Source organism: Durio zibethinus, chromosome 6 (assembly GCF_047325235.1).
Source record: "Durio zibethinus cultivar Kanyao isolate XHJ-2024 chromosome 6, ASM4732523v1, whole genome shotgun sequence".
NCBI classification, from domain to species: Eukaryota; Viridiplantae; Streptophyta; class Magnoliopsida; order Malvales; family Malvaceae; genus Durio; species Durio zibethinus.
The window spans coordinates 18,814,435-18,837,011 of record NC_143167.1 but is presented as its reverse complement, the minus strand read 5'-3'; positions in this window follow the sequence as shown (position 1 = coordinate 18,837,011).

Sequence of the window (22,577 nt, the reverse complement as noted above, 5' to 3'; positions counted from 1 at the left end):
GCCGTCAGTTAGGTTCTCCGACGATGGTGTCCCGGTGATGAAAAATACGACACCAGCACATGCCCGAGCCCAGCATGTGCTGTCGCAACCCTTGGTCCGGTTCGATCTTAGACTGGGAATGAACTCTATATGCTTAGACTGGGAATGAACTTCGTATGCTTAAGTCAACCCACGAAATGAGCGTGCGGGCGCTCAGCCAGCCAGAGGGGCGGGATGCGTAAGCCGAGGATCGGCCAGGTCTCCATTTGCGTGCTACCGATCCTACTACCGCAACCCTCAGTCCAGTCCGATCTTAGACTGGGAATGAACTTCGTATGCCTAAGCTAACCGACGAAACGAGCGGGCGGGCACTATGCCAGCCAGAGAGGCGGGATGCACAAGCCGTGGATCGATAGGGTGGTAGGTGGGTTTAGGCACATCTTTATATTTCTGCTGGGCCAATGTAATTTTTCTGGCTTGTAAATTCATACAATGGTCCCTTAAGCCTTCATATGAAGTTTCATGCCAAGACGACTTGTTTTCTATTTTTCAAGATTTTTGAAACTTTTTACAGTTCGGGATTTTTAAAATTTTTTCAGAAGGAGTTTTGGCCCCAAAGTTGGTAGACGTGATCCTTGCATTTTTGTTGGCAAGCACAAAAAAATTCACCTAAAAACGCAAAGTGTACAAGATTTTTTGACCATTCGAAAAAAGTGTCCCCATTTCAGACACTTTAATGGCTACTCGCAGCAAACCTGTAAAATCTCAAATGCTCTTTCAGGGGGTGTGAGTTCTCAAGGTTTGATGAGGGATAGGGAGCCAATATAAGGGCCAAGTACCAGCACCCATCACACATCATGTGCGCACACCCCCCCGCCCCCCGATCATCGCAACCCCAATGCCGCAGGTCAGTTTCTTCGACGATGGTGTCCCAACGAAGAAAAATACGGCACCAGCACATGCCCGAGCCCAGCATGTGCAGCTGTAACCCTTGGTCTGGTCCGATCTTAGACTGGAAATGAACTCCGTATGGTAAGTCAACCCACAAAACAAGCGTGCGGGCGCTCAGTCGGCCAAAAGGGCGGGATGCGCAAGCCAGGGATCGACTGGGTCCCCCTCTGCGTACTACCGACCCTGCTGCCGCAACCCTCGATCCGGTCTGATCTTAGACTGGGAATGAACTTCGTATGCCTAAGCCAACCGACGAAACGAGCGGGCGGGCGGGCTGGCACTACGCTGGCTAGATAGGTGGGATGCGCAAGCCATGGATCGATAGGGTGGTAGGTGGGTTTAGGCACATCTTCATATTTGTGCCATGCAAATGCCATTTTTTTGGCTTTTCAATTCATACAATGGTCCCTTAAGCCTTCATGTGAAGTTTCATGGCAAGACGACTCGTTTTCTATTTTTTATGATTTTCGAAACTTTTTAGGGTTCGGGATTTTTGAAAATTTTTTCAGAAGGAGTTTTGGCCCAAAACATGGTAGACGTGATCCTTGTATTTTTTTTGGCATGCACAAAAAAATTTAGCTAAAAACTAGAAGTGTACAAGATTTTGTGACCATTTGAAAAAAGTGTCCCCATTTCAAACACTTTAATAGCTACTGGCAGCAAACCTGTAAAATCTCAAATGCTCTTTAAGGGGGTGTGAGTTCTTGAGCTTTGATGAGGGATAGGGGGCCAATATAAGGGCCAAGTACCAGCACCCATCGCACATCATGTGTGCAGACCCCCCGGCCCCCCCCCATTGCTGGAACCCCAATGTCGCCGGTTAGGTTCTCCGACGATGGTGTCCCGACGAAGAAAAATGTGGCACCAGCATATGCCTGAGCCATGCATGTGCTGCCGCAACCCTTGGTCTGGTCCGATCTTAGACAGGGAATGAACTCCGTATGCTTTGACTGGGAATGAACTCCGTATGCCTAAGTCAACCCACGAAACGAGCTTGCGGGTGCTCAGCAGGCTAGAGGCGCGGGATGCGCAAGCCGGGGATCGGTCGGGTCCCCCTCTACGTGCTGCCGATCCTGTAGATACAACCCTCAGTTTGGTCTGATCTTAGACTGGGAATGAACTCCATCTGCCTAAGCCAACCAACGAAACGAGCGAGCGGGCGGGTTGGCACTACGCCGGCCAGAGATGCGAGATGTGCAAGCCGTGGATCGATAGGGTGGTAGGTGGGTTTAGGCACATCTTTGTATTTCTGCCATGCCAATGCCATTTTTCTGGCTTGTAAATTCATACAATGGTCCCTTAAGCCTTCATGTGAAGTTTCATGGCAAGATGAACTCCGTATTCCTAGGTCAAGTTCTTCGACGATGGTGTCTCGACGAAGAACTCCGTATGCCTAAGTCAACCCACGAAACGAGCGTGCGGGCACCCAGTCGGCCAGAAGGGTAGGATGCGTAAACCGAGGATCGATCGGGTCCCCCTCTGCGTGCTGCGAATCCTACTATCGCAACCCTCAGTCCGGTCTGATCTTAGACTGGGAATGAACACCGTATGCCTAAGCCAACCGATGAAATGAGCGGGCGGGCGGACGGGCATTACGTCAACAAGAGAGGCGGGATGCGCAAGCCATGGATCGATAGGGTGGTAGGTGGGTTTAGGCACATCTTCATATTTCTGCCATGCCAATGCCATTTTTCTGGCTTGTAAATTCATACAATCATCCCTTAAGCCTTCTTGTGAAGTTTCATGGCAAGACGACTCGTTTTCTATTTTTCACGATTTTTGAAACTTTTTACGGTTTGAGATTTTTTAAAATTTTTTCAGAAGGAGTTTTGGCACCAAAATTGGTAGACGTGATCCTTGTATTTTTGTTGGCATGCAAAAAACAATTCAGCCAAAAACACGAAGTGTACAAGATTTTGTGACCATTTGAAAAAAGTGTCCCCATTTCAGACACTTTAATGGCTATTGGTAGCAAACCTGTAAAATCTCAAATGCTCTTTAAAGGGGTGTGAGTTTTCGAGGTTTGATGAGGGATAGGGGACCAATATAAGGGCCAAGTACCAGCACCCATCGCACATCATGTGCGCACACCCCCCGGCCCCCCCGATCGTCGGAACCCCAATGCCACCGGTCATGCTCTCCGACGATGGTGTCTCGACGAAGAAAAATACGACACCAGCCCATGCCCGAGCCCAGCATGTGCTGTCACAACGCTTGGTCCGATCCAATCTTAGACTGGGAATGAACTCCGTATGCTTAGACTGGGAATGAACTCCGTATGCCTAAGTCAACCCACGAAACGAGCGTGAAGGTGCTCAGCCGGCCATAGGGGCGGGATGTGCAAGCCCGGGATTGATCGGGTCCCCCTCTGGGTGCTGTCAATCCTGCTGCTGCAACCCTCGGTCCGGTCTGATTTTAGACTGGGAATGAACTCTGTATGCCTAAGCCAACCGACGAAACGAGCGGGCGGGTGGGCGAGCACTACGCCGGCCAGAGAGGCGGGATGCGCAAGCCGTGGATTGATAGGGTGGTAGGTGGGTTTAGGCACATCTTCATATTTCTACCATGCCAATGCCATTTTTTGGCTTGTAAATTCATACAACGGTCCCTTAAGCCTTCATGTGAAGTTTCATGGCAAGACGACTCGATTTCTATTTTTCATGCTTTTCAAAATTTTTCACGGTTCGGGATTTTTTAAACTTTTTTCAAAAGGTGTTTTGGTCCCAAACTTGGTAGACGTGATCCTTTTATTTTTGTTGGCATGCACAAAAAAATTCAGCTAAAAACTCGAAGTGTACAAGATTTTGTGACCATTTGAAAAAAGTGTCCCTATTTCAGACACTTTAATGGCTACTGGCAGCAAACCTGTAAATTCTCAAACGCTCTTTAAGGGGTGCGAGTTCTCAAGGTTTGATGAGGGATAGGGGGCGAATATAAGGGCCAAGTACCAGCACCCATCTTACATCATGTGCGCACAGCCCCCCCCGATCGTCGGAACCCCAATGCCGTCGGTCAGGTTGTCCGGCGATGGCGTCCCGGTGAAGAAAAATACGGCACCAGCACATGTCCGAGCCCAGCATGTGCTGCCGCAACCCTTGGTCTGGTTCAAACTTAGGTTGGGAATGAACTTCGTATGCTTAGACTGGGAATGAACTCCGTATGCCTAAGTCAACCCACGAAACGAGCGTACGGGCGCTCAGCCGGTCAGAGGGGCGGGATGCGTCAGCCGGGGATCGTCCGTGTCCACCTCTGCATGCTGTCGATCCAACTGTCGGAACCCTCAATTTGGTCTGATCTTAGACTGGGAATGAACACCGTATGCCTAAGCCAACCGGCGAAACGAGCGGGCGGGCACTACGCCGGGCAGAGAGGCGGGATGCGCAAGCCGTGGATCGATAGGGTGGAAGGTGCGTTTAAGCACATCTTCATATTTCTGCCATGCCAATGCCATTTTTCTGGCTTGTAAATTCATACAATGGTCCCTTAAGCCTTCATGAGAAGTTTAATGGCAGGACGACTTGTTTTTTATTTTTCATGATTTTTGAAACTTTTTACGGTTCGAGATTTTTTAAACTTTTTTCAGAAGGTGTTTTGGTCCCAAACTTGGTAGACGTGATCCTTGTATTTTTTTTGGCATGCATAAAAAAATTCAGCCAAAAACTCGAAGTGTACAAGATTTTGTGACCATTTGAAAAACGTGTCCCCATTTTAGACACTTTAATGGCTACTGGCAGCAAACTTGTAAAATCTCAAATGCTCTGTAAGGGGGTGTGAGTTCTCAAGGTTTGATGAGGGATAGGGGGCCAATATAAGGGCCAAGTACCAGCACCCATCGCACATCATGTGCGCACACCCCCTGGCCCCCCCGATCGTCGGAACCCCAATGCCGTCGGTCAGGTTCTCCAGCGATGGTGCCTCGGACAAGAAAAATGTGACACCAGCACATGCCCGAGCCCAGCAAGTGCTACTGAAACCCTCGGTCCGGTCCGATCTTTGACTGGGAATGAACTTCGTATGCTTAGACTGGGAATGAACTCTGTATTCCTAAGTCAACCCATAAAACGAGCGTACGGGCGCTCAACTGGCTAGAGGGGCGGGATGCGCAAGCCGGGGATCAACCGGGTCCCCTCTGCATGCTGTCGTTCCTGCTGCCACAACACTCGACCCGGTTCAATCTTAGACAGGGAATGAACTCCGTATACCTAAGCCAACCGACGAAACGAGCGAGCGGGTGGGCGGGCACTACGTCGGCCAGAGAGGGGGATGCGCAAGACGTGTATCGATAGGGTGGTAGGTGGGTTTAGGCACATCTACATATTTTTGCCATGCCAATGCCATTTTTCTAGCTTGTAAATTCATACAATGGTCCCTTAAGCCTTCATGCGAAGTTTCATGGCAAGACGACTCGTTTTCTATTTTTCACGATTTTTGAAACTTTTTATTCCTCGGGATTTTTTAAAATTTTTTCAGAACGAGTTTTAGCACCAAACTTTGTACACGTGATCCTTGTATTTTTGTTGGCATGCATAAAAAAATTCAGCTAAAAACTCGAAGTGTACAATATTTTGTGACCATTTGAAAAAAGTGTCCCCATTTTAGACACTTTAATGGCTAGTAGCATCAAACCTGTAAAATCTCAAATGCTCTTTAAGGGGGTGTGAGTTCTCGAGGTTTGATGAGGGATAGGGGGCCAATATAAGGGCCAAGTACCAGCACCCATCGCACATCATGTGCGCACACCCTCCCAGACCCCCCGATCGTCGGAACCCCAATGCCGCCGGTCAGGTTCTTTGCATATTTTTGCCATGCCAATGCCATTTTTCTAGCTTGTAAATTCATACAATGGTCCATTAAGCCTTCATGTGAAGTTTCATGGCAAGACGACTCATTTTCTATTTTTCACGATTTAAAAAACTTTTTACGGTTCGGGATTTTTTAAAATTTTTTTAGAAGGAATTTTGGCCCCAAGCTTGGTAGACGTGATCCCTGTATTTTTGTAGGCGTGCACAAAAAAATTCAGCTAAAAACTCGAAGTGTACAAGATTTTGTGACCATTTGAAAAAAGTGTCCTCATTTCAGACACTTTAATGGCTACTGGCAGCAAACCTGTAAAATCTCAAATGCTCTTTAAGGGGGTGTGAGTTCTCAAGGTTTGATGAGGGATAGGGGGCCAATATAAGGGCCAAGTACCAGCTCCCACCGCACATCATGTCCGCACACCACCCTCGGCCCCCCCGATCGTCGGAACCCAAATGCCACCGGTCAGGTTCTCCGGTGATGGGGTCCCGGTGAAGAAAAATATGACACCAGCACATGCTCGAGCCCAGCATGTGCTGTCGTAACCCCCGATCCAGTCCGATCTTAGTCTGGGAATGAACTCTGCATGCTTAGACTGGGAATGAACTCCCTATGCCTAAGTCAACCCACGAAACGAGCGTGCGGGCGCTCAGTCGGCCAGAGTGGCGGGATTCGCAAGCCGAGGATCGACCAGGTCCCACTCTGTGTGCTATCGATCCTGCTACCGCAACCCTCAGTCTGGTCCGATCTTAGGCTGGGAATGAACTCCGTATGCCTAAGCCAACCGACGAAACAAGTGGGTGGGCGGGCGGGCACTACGTCGGCCAGAGAGGCGGGATACGCAAGCCGTGGATCGATAAGGTGGTAGGTGGGTTTAGGCACATCTTCATATTTCTGCCATGCCAATGCCAATTTTCTAGCTTGTAAATTCATACAATGGTCCCTTAAGCCTTCATGTGAAGTTTCATGGCAAGACGACTCGTTTTCTATTTTTCACGATTTTTGAAATTTTTACGGTTCCAGATTTTTTAAAATTTTTTCAGAAGGAGTTTTGGCCCCAAACTTGGTAGACGTGATCCTTGTATTTTTGTTGGCATGCAAAAAAAAAATTCAGCTAAAAACTCGAAGTGTACAAGATTTTGTGAGCATTTGAAAAAAGTGTCCCCATTTCAGACACTTAAATGGCTACTGGTAGCAAACCCGTAAAATCTCAAATGCTTCTAAGGGGGTGTGAGTTCTCTAGGTTTGATGAGAGATAGGGGTCCAGTATAATGGCCAAGTACCAGCACCCATCGCACATCATGTGCGCACACCCACCCCGACCCCCCAATCGTCGGAACCCCAATGCCATCGGTCAGGTTCTCCGACGATGGTGTCCCGACGAAGAAAAATACGGCACCAGCACATGCCCGAGCCCAGCATGTGCTGCCACAACCCTTGGTCCGGTCTGATCTTGACTGGGAATGAACTCCGTATGCCTAAGTCAACCCACGAAACGAGCGTGTGGCGCTCAGTCGGCCAGAGTGGCGGGATTCGCAAGTCAAGGATCGACCGGGTCCTCCTCTGCGTGATGTCAATCCTGTTGCCGCAACCCTCAGTCTGGTCCAATCCTAGACTGGGAATGAACTCCGTATGCCTAAGCCAACCGACAAAACGAATGAGCGGGCAAGCAGGCACTGCACCGGCCTGAGAGGCGGGATGCGCAAGCCGTGGATCGATAGGGTGGTAGGTGGGTTTAGGCACATCTTCATATTTTTGCCATGCCAATTTCATTTTTCTGGCTTGTAAATTCATACAATGGTCCCTTAAGCCTTCATGTGAAGTTTCATGGCAAGACGACTCGTTTTCTATTTTTCACAATTTTTGAAACTTTTTAATGTTCAGGATTTTTTAAAATTTTTTCAGAAGGAGTTTTGGGCCCAAACTTGGCAGACGTGATCCTTTTATTTTTGTTGGCATGCACAAAAAAATTCAGCTAAAAACTCGAAGTGTACAGGTTTTGCTGACCATTTGAAAAAAGTGTCCCCATTTCAGACACTTTAATGGCTACTGGCAGCAAACCTGTAAAATCTCAAATGCTCTTTAAGGGGGTGTGAGTTCTCGAGGTTTGATGAGGGATAGGGGGCCAATATAAGGGCCAAGTACAGCACCCATCGCACATCATGTGCGCACACCCCCCGGCCCTCCCCGATCTTCAGAACCCCAATGCCGCCCGTCAGGTTCTCAGGCGATGGTGTCCCATGGAAGAAAAATACAGCACCAGCACATGCCCGAGCCCAGCTTGTGCTGCTGCAACCTTCGGTCTGGTCCGATCTTAGACTGGGAATGAACTCCGTATAATTAGACTAAGAATGAACTCCGTATGCCTAAGTCAACACATGAAACGAGCGTACGGGCGCTCATTCGGCCAGAGGGGCGGGATGCACAAGTCGGGGATCGGTCAAGTCCCTCTCTGCATGCTGCCCATCCTACTACCGCAACCCTTTGTCCAGTCCAATCTTAGACTGGGAATGAACTCCGTACGCCTAAGCCAACCAACAAAACGAGCGGGCGGGAGGGCAGGCACTACGCCGGCCGAGAGGCGGGATGCGCTAGCCTTGGATCGATAGGGTGGTAGGTGGGTTTAGGCACATCTTCATATTTTTACTGTGCCAATGCCATTTTTCTGGCTTGTAAATTCATACAATGGTCCCTTAAGCCTTCATGTGAAGTTTCATGGCAAGACGACTCGTTTTCTATTTTTCATGATTTTCCAAACTTCTTACGGTTTGGGATTTTTTAAAATTTTTTTAGAAGGAGTTTTGGCCCGAAACTTGGCAGACGTGATCCTTGTATTTTTTTTGGCATGCACAAAAATATTCAGCTAAAAACTCGAAGTGTACAAGTTTTTGTGACCATTTGAAAAAAGTGTCCCCATTTCAGATACTTTAATGGCTACTGGCAGCAAACCTGTAAAATCTGAAATGCGCTTTAAGGGGGTGTGAGTTCTCGAGGTTTGATGAGAGATAGGGGGCCAATATAAGGGCCAAGCACCAGCACCCATCGAACATCATGTGCGCACACCCACCCCGGCCCCCCCGATCCTCGGAACCCCAATGCCGTCGGTCAGGTTCTCTGACGATGGTGTCCCGGTGAAGAAAAATACGGCACCAGCACATGCCCGAGCCCAGCATGTGCTGCCGTAACCCTCGGTCCGATCTGATCTTAGACTGGGAATGAACTCCGTATGCCTAAGTCAACCCATGAAACGAGCGTGCGGGCGCTCAGCCGGCCAGAGGGGCGGGATGCGCAAGCCGGGGATCGGCCGAGTCCCCCTCTGCGTGCTATCGAACTTGCTGCTGCAACCCTCAGTCCGGTCCGATCTTAGACTGGGAATGAACTCCGTATGCCTAAGCCAACCGACGAAACGAGCGGGTGGGCGGGCAGGCACTACACCGGCGAGAGAGGCGGGATGCGCAAACCGTGGATCGATAGGGTGGTAGGTGGGTTTAGGCACATCTTCATATTTCTACCGTGTGAATGGCATTTTTTTGGCTTGTAAATTCATACAATGGTCCCTTAAGCCTTCATGGGAAGTTTCATGGCAAGACGACTCGTTTTTTATTTTTCACTATTTTCCAAATATTTTACGGTTCGAGATTTTTTAAAATTTTTTTAGATGGAGTTTTGGCCCAAAACATTGCAGACGTGATCCTTGTATTTTTTTTGGCATGCACAAAAAAATTCAGCTAAAAACTCGAAGTGTACAAGATTTTGTGACCATTTGAAAAAAGTGTCCGCATTTCTAACACTTTAATGGCTACTGGTAGCAAACCTGTAAAATCTGAAATGCTCTTTAAGGGGGTGTGAGTTCTCAAGGTTTGATGAGGGATAGGGGGCCAATATAAGGGCCAAGTACCAGCACCCATCGCACATCATGTGCGCACACCCCCCCGGCCCCCCGATCACTGGAACCCCAATGCCGCCGGTCAAGTTCTCCGGCGATGGTGTCCCGACGAAGAAAAATGCGACACCAGCACATGCCCGAGCCCAGCATGTGCTACCACAACCCTCGATCCGGTCCGATCTTAGACTGGGAATGAACTCTGTATGCTTAGACTGGGAATGAACTCCGTAAGCCTAAGTCAGAGAGTTGGTTGGGTAATTGGTCGGGGCAGTTCGGCGCTGTACCAACCCCTTGACTTTTGCCTTATTTTCGTTTTGTTTTTTTGTTTGTTTTTTTGTTTGTTTTGGTAAATATTATTATTATTAAAAATAAAATAAAATAAAATAGTAGACCCGGACAAAATCGGTGTCTACAGCTGCCCCTCTTTACACATTACTATGAATCAGGAATAGGGCAAAGACAAAGACAACGATTTTGTCTGAAAATAAATTGTGTTATTTTTTGGTTTTACAGAAAATGGCTCCTCTTAATAGAGGCTCAACAACTTTAAAAATCTCATCTGGAAAAAGCTCCTCTCAACAGAGGCTCCACAACTTTAAAAATCTCATCTGGAAAAGCTCATCTCAGCAGAGGCTCAACAACTTTAAAATCTCATTTGGAAAAAGCTCCTCTCAACAGAGGCTCCACAACTTTAAAAATTCTCTCTTGAAAAAAACTACTCTTAGCAGAGGTTCCACAACTTTAAAAATCTCATATGGAAAAAGCTCCTCTCAACAGAGGCTCCATAACTTTAAAAATTCTCTCTTGAAAAAGCTCCTCTCAACAGAGGCTCGACAACTTTAAAATTCTCATCTTGGAAAAGCTCCTCTCAACAGAGGCTCAACAACTTTAAAAATTCTCATCTGAAAAAGCTCCTCTCAACAGAGGCTCCACAACTTTAAAATTTCTCATCTGTTTTCAAATTTGAGTTTTCATCTTTGAACAAGTAAATCTCTCTCTTTTGAATTCCTTTTTTTGATCATTGTCTTTACCAAAATCTTGTTTTTTCATTAAGAAAAGGAAAATTTCTATCTTTGTTACAACTTCTCATGGATACATGTATTGAGTGCTCATGATGCAATGCATGTAATGCAATCAAAATCGTTCATTGTAGTAAAAAGGTTCTCGAAATCTCTCACTTTCGGCTTCTTTTATCCGAGTTCTTATATGACCAATCTGTCTTCAACATCTGACCATAATATTTTTTCTTCAAAGGTCTACAACATCAATGACTTGTCATGCTTTTCTTATCCTTTTTCATTTGCCTTTGTCAACTTTAAAAGTAATGCTGAGATCTTTCATGTTTGTTTTTCTTTTCATCATTTTAAGTTCAAGACAAATAAAATGCAATCACATTTCTCTTATGGACAAAAATATCAGATAAGGATAAAGGAAAGGATAGGCATTATTTTCAAATGAAGGATAATGTATTTCCTATGGCTGATAACAAGTGTATGTCAAAGTGTTTGAGTTGAAATAAAGGTGTCAAAAGAATGATCACAAGATAATCATGAACAAAATATTCTCAGATTCTTTCTCTAAAACTAAATCAGATGACTTCCTTGATTATTCAGAGTTCGTCAAACTACACTTGCCCCTGCATTGTGGGATCTTTTCTTGATGATGCTTTTGCTTCACATCTAAACCGTCTTTTTAGGTTTTCAACTTAGATAAGTCATCATTTTTTTCTCTCTTTTTTTTAAGCAAAATATTTCTTCATAACATCTGAATTTATTAGGGTAGGTAAATCACCTCCGTCCATTTCTGCCAAAATCAATGCCCCACCAGAAAAAGCCTTTTTCACCATATACGGGCCTTCCCAATTTAGTGTCCATTTCCCCTGATTATCATGTTGATTTGGAAGGAATCTTTTTAACACTAAGTCTCATTCCCTAAAGCAATGGGGACGAGTTTTCTTGTCATGTGCTCTCATCATCCTCTTTTGATATAATTGACCATGACAAAGTGCTGACAGTCTTTTCTCTTCTATGAGGTTTAACTGCTCGTAGCGATTTCGAACCCATTCTGCTTCCTCTAACTCTACCTCCATCAGGACTCTCAGTGAGGGAATTTCCACTTCGACTGGTAGCATAGTTTCCATACCATATAACAAAGAGAACGGTGTGGCTCCAGTAAACATTCTGACTGATGTTCTATAAGCATGCAAGGCAAAAGGTAACTTCTCATGTCAATCTTTGTAAGTTTCAGTCATTTTCTCTAGGATTCTCTTGATATTCTTATTTGCAGCCTCCACTGCCCCATTCATTTTTGGATGATATGGTGCTGAATTATGATGGCAAATCTTGAATTGAGTGCATACTTCATTCATCATTTTGTTGTTCAAGTTTTTGGCATTATCAGAAATAATTGTCTCCGAAAGCCCATATCTGCATATTATCTCTCTTTTTATGAACTTACATACCACAGATCGGGTCATGCTAGCATATGATGCAGCCTTTACCCATTTGGTGAAGTAATCAATCATCACAAAAATGAATCTATGCCCGTTCGAAGCTTTTGGAGTGATGGGACCAATGACATCCATACCCCACATTGAGAATGGCTAGGGAGGAGCTAGAACGTGTAATGTTGATGGTGGAGCATGAATCTTGTCAGCATAAATCTAACATTTATGACATCTCCTAGCATAATCAATACAGTCACTCTCCATTGTCAACCAATAATAGCCAGCCCTCATAATTTGTCTAACCATCATATGACCATTTGCATGTGCCCCACAAACTCCATCATGCACTTCTTCAATAATCTTCTTTGCTTCAGCTGCATTTACACATCTTAAGAGCACTTGATCTCGACCTCTTTTGTAAAGGATATGTCCATTAATGAAGAAACTCATAGCCAATCTTCTGATAGTCCTCTTATCATTTTTAGTTGCATGTTTTGGGTATTGCTGGCTTTTAATGTATTGCATGATATCATGATACCATGGCTTCCCATCAACTTCTTTTTCAACACCTGAGCAATGTGCCGGTACATCTTTCACATCCAGCTTGATGGGTTGGATTTCAGTACTTGCATCTATTTTGATCATTGCAGCTAGAGTAGCCAGTGCATCAGCAATTTTGTTTTCCTCTCTAGGTAGATGCTCAAACTGAACTTCTTTAAATTGCTTAACCAACTCAGAGATGTATTTATGGTACCGAATCAACTTAGAGTCTCTTGTTTCCCATTCATCTCGTAACTGATAGGACTAAAGCTGAATCTTGAAACACATCTAACACTTTGATCTTCTTTTTAATTGCTGCTTGTAGACCCATAACACAGGCCTCATATTCAACCACATTGTTTGTGTAATTAAAATTTAATCTGGCTGTGATGGGGTAATAATGTCCATCAAGAGATATCAAAATTGCCCCAATACCATGACCCAAAGCATTAGCAGCTCCATCAAAATACATCCTCCATGATTTTTCAACAGGTTCATTTTCTTCAATGGCTATCACATCCTCATCAGAAAAATCTAATTTCATTGGCTCATAATCTTCAACTGCACGATCAGCTAGAAATTCATCTATTGCACTCCCTTTAATAGCTTTTTGAGTTACGTAAATGATATCATATTCTGAAAGCATAACTTGCCACCGTGCTATTCTTCCTGTCAATGAGGGCTTTTCGAAGATATACTTAATAGGATCCAACTTTGCTATGAGCCAAGTAGTGTGATAAAGCATGTATTGTCTAAGCCTTCGAGCTGTCCAGGTTAATACACAACACATCTTCTCTAATGGTGAATACTTTGACTCATAATCAGTGAACTTCTTGCTCAAATAGTAAATTGCTCGTTCTTTCTTATTAGTTTCATCTCTTTGCCCCAGCACACATCCCATTGAATTTTCATGCACTGTCAAGTACAAAATCAAAGGTTTTCCTGGCATTGGTGGCACTAACACAGGTGGATTTGACAAGTATTCTTTGATCTTATCAAAAGCTTTTTGGCATTCATCATTCCATTCTCCAGGATCATGTTTTCTGAGAAGCTTGAAAATAGGGTCACACTTATAAGTAAGTTAAGAGATGAAGCGAGCAATATAATTTAATCTCCCTAAGAAGCCTCGCACTTCTTTTGAGGTACGAGGAGGGGATAAGTTTTGGATGGCTTGTATCTTATCTGGATCAACTTCAATTTCTTTTTCACTGACTACAAAGCCTAATAGTTTTCTTGATTTGGCTCCAAATGTACATTTGGCAGGATTCAACTTCAACTGAAATCTTTTCAACCTGTCGAACAGCTTTTTGAGACTGACTATATGATCCTCTCCTTCACGAGATTTTACAATCATACCATCTACATACACTTCTATCTCTTTATGCATCATGTCATGAAAAAGAGTCACCATTGCTCTTTGATAAGTAGCACCAGCATTTTTTAACCCAAAAGGCATGACTTTGTAACAGAATGTTCCCCATATGGTCACAAATGTAGTTTTCTCCATATCATCTCGAGCCATCTTGATCTGATTATAGCCTGAGAAACCATCCATAAAGGAAAATATAGAGTGCCTAGCAGTATTATCCACTAGAGTATCGATATCAGGTAAAGGAAAGTTATCCTTAGGGCTTGCTCTATTCAAATCTCGATAATCGACACACATTCTCACTTTTCCATCCTTCTTAGGAACTGGCACTATGTTGGCTACCCATTCAGGATATTTTGCCACTTTCAAAAATTCGACATCGAATTGTTTCTTCACTTTTTCTTTAATTTTTAGCAGCATCTCTGGTTTCATGCGCCTTAGCTTTTACTGCATCGGCTTACATCCTGGTTTTAAAGGTAACTTATGCTCTAAAATATCAGTGCTGAGTCCTGGCATATCCTGGTAAGTCCATGCGAACACATCTACATATTCTCGGAGCAGCTCTTCTAGCTCCTGTCTTTTAGCTGATAAAAGAGATGTACCAACTTTGACCTCTCTTTTATTCTCACCATCTCCCAAATTTACTGATTCAGTAATTTCTTGGTGAGGTTCAATTGGCTTATCTTCATGTTCTATTAATTTTAACAAATTAAGAGGCAGTGTATAGTTATCTGAATCTTCCTCATTATCAAGTTCATCAACATGAATTAAGTTTTCAAAATCAAATCCGAGATTAATGCCATGATTATCCTCATGTTCATGGTTTGAGACCCTACAAAGGGTAATATGGAAAGAATATTGGCACACAAAAATGGAATGGCAAGAAAATGTAGAAAAGAAAAGGATGAAAGGTAAAATGAAGATAAAAACAACAGAAAAAATACGGATGCATCTTCTAAGTCTTTTATTAAAATGACAAACATAAACACACCATAAAAGATCTTCTAATACTTGTAGAATGTAATTAGGGATTTAAAGTTTCACATTACTTTTCCAAAGTTTTAAAAACAACAGGTAGCTCTGTAACTTCCCAATTATCCAGCTTAAAATATAAAGGACAAGGGTACACGAATAGATCTTCACTTCGACTCTTCTTTTCTCCATCATCCACCATTTGAATGGCTAGCTCTAAAACTTTTTCCACAAATCCTACACTTGGGGCTCCCGGTAAATTTGGATAAATATATCCTCCCGAGTGAAAAGAATTATAGAGGTATGGAATGACTATCGGCTCTGACTCCAGCTCATATCCCTTAAGATTAGCTATCTTCTTATCTCTTTTCTCATTCACCATTCTTACTCTATCCCCTTTTGTTGGCTTATATCCCAAGCCAAACCTGTCTCTCTTTTCATATATGGCCGATGGCTTCGTGATTCCTTACAGGTTCTTCCCAAGTCTGACTTTAGGTCGCCATCCCATCTTGGTAAGTTGTCTGACTACCATTTTAGTAGTCATAGATAAGTGTGGCGAATACAATTTAGATCCTCCAACTATATATGTTGCATTGGCAATCTCGAAGGATCTATAAAAGCATTCTAAAGCTTCATCTGCCGATTCCACATATGGAGTATTTATCGATTGAGTTACCAATAAATCCTCTTCTCCTGCCACACATGTTAGCTTTCCTTCAACAATGAATTTGACTTTCTGATGTAATGAGGATGGGATAGCACCTGCCATATGGATCCACGGTCTACCCAATAGACAACTATATGAAGGAGAGATGTTTATGACTTGAAATTTCATGTTGAAAGTACATGGACCAATCTGCAATGGCACTTCTATATCTCCCAGCACTTCTTTTTTGGTTCCATCAAAGGCTCTCACTATCATATGACTAGGTTTCATATAAGATCCATTAATAGGGAGTTTTGCCAGAGTAGTTGCAGGCATAACATTGATGGATGAGCCATTATCAATCAAAACCTTAGCCATTATATGACTTTTACATTTCACAGTAATGTGAAGAGCCCTGGTACTTCCTCTACCCTCAGGAGAAATTTCTTCATCATTGAAAAAAATATAGTTTGAAATCGTCAAATTGCCAACAAGCTGTTCCACATATTCAACAGAAGCATTGTGAGACACATATGCTTGATTTAGCACCTTCAGCAAAGCATTACGGTGTGACTCTGAATTAAGCAATAATGACAATAACGAAATTCTAGCTGGCATCTTGTTAAGCTGTTCTACCACGCTATACTCATTATGTTTTATTAACTTAAAAAATTCACCTACTTCACTCTTAGATACTGGCTTCTGACATTCTTTTTCTGGTGTTACATCAAGATCACTCTGACTTTTATTTTCTTCCCCTACCTTGGCTTTCTCCTTTCTAGCTTTTTCTAGAGCCTCTAGGGTATAGCACCTGCCACTTCGAGTTATGCCTCCTACACCCATTATGTTGGCAGTATCTGGGTTGACTACGACATCATAATCATACTTCTAAGGTACTACTTTATCATTCTGATATGAAAAAAGGCCAGGAACTTTAATTGTCACCACTGGTCGAGAGATGGGTTTTTCTAGCTTCGATGTTGGCTTCTCATCATAATAGATAGTTACTGGTCTACTCCCAAACTTATTCTTTGAATCAATAGTAGACACTTTCACCAACTCTTCTCTCTCTTGGTAAAACTCTATTCGACCTTCATCCATCAATTTTTACACCTTTTGACAAAATTGGTGACAATTCTCGATAGAATGCCCCAGAGCACCTTTGTGATAATGGTAGCTTTCAGTTGAGTTAACCGCTTCAGAGTAATTTTGAGGTTCTATCGACTTTAGCATGTCAGCTTTGACCAAGGTTTCAAACACTTTAGCCATAGGAGTTTTGACCTCTTCTATTCTTCTTTTCACATAACTTGTTTGCCCATCAATCAAAGCATTTATTGATGGTCTGGTATGATTTGGTAGAGGGTTCCCATTGACATTTGGAGTCCCTTGTTGGCTGGTATCAAAATTTAATACTCCTTCATTGATTAACCCTTGCACTTTATGCTTCAAAGCAGTACAATGCTCAGTGGAATGACCTGGATTCCCATAATGATAATCACAATGTGCATTGGGGTCATACCATTTGGGAAACGGAGGTTTCAAAGGTTTAATAATAATAGGAGCAAGCAGATGTTTCTTAACAAGTCGAGGATACAAATCTGTGTATGTCATGGGAATTGGGTTAAAATGAGGTCTTTCTCTATTGTTATTATTCTGTGAGTTTCTTTGATTGCTGTTTGGGTAGGTTGGTCGAGTAAATGGTCGAGCTGGAGGTGCCAGGGTGTAATTGGATGGTTGAAGGCTAAAACTTGATCTGGGTAACGGTTGTTCGGGGGCCCGGTAATGGTATGGTTATTGAGAGATTTGGTTTATGGTAGAGTAGTAATGGGGGTGTGGGTTATATGAAACAAAAGGATGGTGTGGGGGATTTGTGTGAGTGACAACATGTGTCTCCTGCTCTTTCTTCCTTAAGGTAGCTATCTTCTTTTCAAACCCTTCAATTTTACCACTTTTAATAGCGTTTTCTATCATCTCCCCTGAAATTACTATGTCAGAGAAGTTTTTCGTGGCATTTCCCACCAATCTGTCATAATACGGGGCCTTCAGTGTATTGACGAATAGCACGATTATCTCTTTTTCAGTCAGTGGTGGTTGTACTTGAGCTGCTGCATCTCTCCACCGATGTGCATATTCTTTGAAGGTTTTCGTCGACTTTTTCTCCATATTTTGTAATGACAGTCTATCAGGGGCTGTATCCAAGACGTGCTTATACTGAGCAAGAAAAACTTTGGCCAAGTTTTTCCATGAACTGATCTTATTTCGATCTAATTGCACGTACCATTTAGCTACTGAACCAGTCAAACTATCCTGAAAATAGTGTATCAATAGTTTGTCATTATGGGTATAACCCGTCATCTTTCTACAAAACATGGTGATATGAGCAGATGGACACTTTGTCCCATTGTATTTCTCAAAATCTGGGGTCTTATATTTTGGTAGGATAACCAAGTCAGGCACTAGGCTAAGCTCATTGGCATCAATAACCCCATAAGTGTCATTACCTTCAACCATTTTAAGCCTCTCTTCAAGCTGGTCATACTTGTCTTGAATTTTTGAATTTATAATAGGTTCTGACATTTCGTGAGATTTCTCTTGCTCAACAGGGTCGTCAAGATTTGGTACCATGATGGGATGGACTGGGAAGGGTCCCGAATTGGCATTCAAGTGGGTCGACTGCTGATTTACAGAATGATTGACATAGGTATACCCCGAGGAACTTGAAACTGAACTTGAGGTGGAGTGAATCTAGGAGGGTATAATGGCTCTTCCACATTAACCTCATCTCCTGTCCTTGATACACCAGTGACTCCTTTTCCTTTCATTGATCCAATCAACAGTTGTCTTAATTTAGCCATTTGTGCTTCAATTCTTTGTTGTATTTCCATCACTCTTTCTTGTATCTCCTCCTGTACCCTTTTGACCCTTTCAAACCTAGCTGTATTCTTTTCTTTCATGGCTCGAGTCTGGGAACGAGTATTATATTTATGCAAAATTGACGAGTTATGGTTCCTTGGCTTTGCTATCCTTGAACCTTAGTTTATTAACCATGAATTAGATCGCATGATATAATGTCATTGATATTATTGTTAGTATGAAAATTCATGCATGAAATGAATGAAATGCAAATTAGGGTATTGTCTTAGATCGATCGAAACAAAAAGAAACTTTCATTAACCATGGGAGTCTTTACACATCATCCAATCATTCTCACATTAAAGCCATAAAAACATTTGATTTGAGCATATTGCTCCCTCGCTTCATGCAAAAAGTGCAATAATCTTTAACTGTGGCCTTTGGTTGGTACAATCTCTCATTCCAGTGCTTTCGCCTTTTCAACCATATTGCCTGCTTTTCGGATAGCCTTGTAGATTTGAACAGTCAGGTGTTCGATGTATTACTGTCTCCCTAAACATTTTGCTCTCCACATCTCTCTAGCATCTACCTCCATATTACAAGTGCGAGCCCAATAATCTTCTTTATCTTACCATTCAGTCAAAATCTCGTTTATGTGCCTCTGATTGCTTGTCAATTGAAGCTCCAAACTCATTAATTCATGCTCTAAGGCTTTCTTCTTGCTTTGCAAATCGGAGTTCTTGCTTTGTTCCCTCATTAGCTCAGCTTTTAGCTTTTCACTTTCTCTTTGGTGCTTTGTTACCTTTTCAGAAGCTCCTGAAAGTTTTTCTTTCCATTCATGTTGCTCTTTGGTGAGTGTGGAGATCATTTTTTTGTTCTCTTGAGCTCTGTTCTTCCAATATTCCACCATGTCCCATAGTTCTTCCACATCCTTCTTGGATCCCTTCAAAGGTCTACTATCCAACCTTAATTTCTTATTTCTTGATGCAGATCTTGCAAATCCTCTTTCAATACTTTTCGTTCTTTAGTTAACTTCTGTACTGTATCATTTTTCATCATCAAATCATATCTTAGTTGGTTAACCTGATCCATCATAGCCACTTTTTCTTTCTCTAACCTTTTCTTTTCAATCTCAAACTCTCGTTGAGCGATCTCAAGAGTCGACAATACCGATACTGAAATAGGAACCGATAACTTCTCTGAAACATCAGCTAGTAGAGGCCTAATTTCGTTAACTCTTTTCATCCTCCACGCAAGGTAACCTTCAGCAACATTATCTGCGAGTCTAGCTAGGCACATTCGGTTGACCTGCTTCCATGCTTTGATGATTTCACGAACCCTTTTCATATAACCGGGTGTTCCATAATCGAACTCAAGTGAACCAAGCCTATGAGTCATAGGGATGAACTATCTTGAATCATATTGTCTTTGAACCATAAGGGGTGCGTAACTCACTGCCCCCCATATTCCTAACAGAGGTACCCATGACTCGTCTCCACAACTATATAAGATAGCCATCGAAAGCATCCATGGTGCCCTCCATGTTACATCTTCGTTAGTGAGCTTCAGAAAGAATGCCAACCATTGACTTTTTGTCTAATCTTTTCTTCATTCTTTAGTCATAAACTCCTTGATAGGACTGAAATGCACGGAGAATGGTCGAAATGATGTCTTCTCTTTTCCCCAAAAATGGCTTCTGAGCCAGACAAAAAGTAACTGAGCACACCCCATAAATCGTCCTTCACCCTTTCTTCGATAAAAATTAAGTAATCTAATAGTTTTTGCCAAAATAGTTGGTGAAGGGTTTATACCTTTATCTAATTGCTCAAAGAAATCAACCACTGATGCTTCTATATGTCCTAAAACCTTAGGAAATATCATCAATCCATAGATGGCCAAAGCAAACACATGCAACCCTTGATCGGTATCAATATACTTTCTTATGTACTCAAGCAGAAAAGCTGATGGAATGGTCTCAACCCCATTTTTTTCTTTCTTGTGCTTGTCTATCTCTTCAACCTCCATTTGCATGATCTTGGCTAATTTTTTTTCTATATCCGGTGGTCTTATGCTCTTTCCAATAGATCTTGTCTTGATTGGTAGACTCTATCCGAAGTAAAAAAGAATATTCTTCGATCGTGGGAGCCAAGTCTTCTTGGTTGAATACAAAACATCGATAAGGTAGATCCCAGAACTGTATTACGACTCTCATTAGCTTTTCATCAACCTTCACAGACATAAGCAATGCCACATCCCCACATTTCTTGGAAAAAAATTCTTTTTTCTCTGTTCTCCACTATTTCCAAATGGCTTCCAATTCTGATATATTATTCTGATCGAGATCCATATGCACTGACTGTGGTAGCACCGATATATGACCATCTACTAAGCAATCTCCTTCTTTCCCCTGAGTACCTTCTGAATGGCTCTTAACCTCTAAGTAGCTCTCACACACAGACGACATCCTTTAGGTTTTTTTGAAAGTTTTTTTTTTGTTGAAGATTGGTCCAAAACAATACCCTCTAAAAATATGGTACCTATATGATGCATGCAACAAAATTGAAGACAATAAAACAAATCAAGAATGTAAATAAAACAAATAAATAAAACTGAGTAAATGAATGAACAAGCATATCAGAATATACGTAGTGTCCTAATTTAGATAATTATCTCGTAAAAAGGATAGTATGGCTCTATCCTAAAGTTGGACTTCAGGGTTCACTATATGCCAGGTTAAGATTTACATGTCTAAAGGTTCCCAGACTATTCCTCACATCATCATCCATTATAGACTAGTAAGGTTCCCCGATCCTCACCCATTACAGGCTACTAACGGAACGGGTTCAATCTGAGTGGAAGTGTTTCGCTAGCAAATGCGGAGGTTATCACCTCACGAGAGCGTAGCTACTTCACTTCCTCCTAAAAGGATGGAGCCCGGGTATAGAACTCATGTATGCGAGTGAATATGCAAAGTGTGTGCAAGGTAATGTATTAATCAAAATAACATGAATAAATCAAAAACAAAATCAAAATGAAGTAATAACTAGCACATAATTTATTTCATTTATTAACATGACTGTTTTCAAAAAAATAAAATAAAAGAAATTAAATTAAATATAAAATAAAATCAATTAAATCCAACTGTTGTCAATAGTGCATTATTTAAATTTTGGCCTGACTCTCAAATAATTCCCCAGTGGAGTCGCCAAGCTGTCGTAACAGTTTTGGGACCGTCAGACATAAAAATGAGTTTAAAATCGAGAAAAATAAAAAAGAGGGAGTCGCCACCAATCTTTGTTAGGGTGTGATTGGCCACCCAAAAGTTTATCTTTTTAATAAAACTATAAAAACGAGTTTGAAGTCTTACCAAAAAGATAAATTTCGGTCTGCAAAAAATCAGGTTGGGTCCAGGAGTCGGTTACGTGTGGGGAAGGATTAGCACCCCCACAACGCCCATAAATTGGTACCATTTAATTATGTGCTATTTTCGACATTGGATAAAAATGGTTTTAATTTGAAATTTAACATTAATTCCCTTCATTTAAAAAAAATTTGCTAAAATATTTATTTAGAAATATTGAGAAAATCTTTAAGTCAAAGAATTATCTTAAAATTCTCCATCGTCTAGGCAAAATTTAAAATAACTCTTTTCGCCTAAGATTTAACACAATAATCATTAAAATAAAATAACAATCTTTATAGGAAATAATTGTTAGTGACTCTCCAACATCTAGGCAGAGTACCAAGAATTATTTCTCTCGGAATGTTATTTTTTTATTTTATAATATCATAAAAAGATTTTTTTTTTAGTATTATTTTTTTTTATTAAAAAATATTTTATCAGTAAATTAAAGAGAGAGTAATGCAATCAATTATTGATGATAACATGCTAACGTATATCATGCTAATGAATGTCATGTAAAATGAAATGCAATGTAAGAGTTGGATTCTTAAATATAATGAGACCACCCCGATTCTCCAACATCTAGGTAGAGCTTAGGTGCGACTGTTTATATTTAAGATCCCAATTTTATTATACTTTTTATTTATTAATCTTATTATTAATACAAATTAAGAAATCGTGTGAAAAGACTTCACGAAGTAAAATTTCTTAAATACCCCATCATCTAGGCGGCAT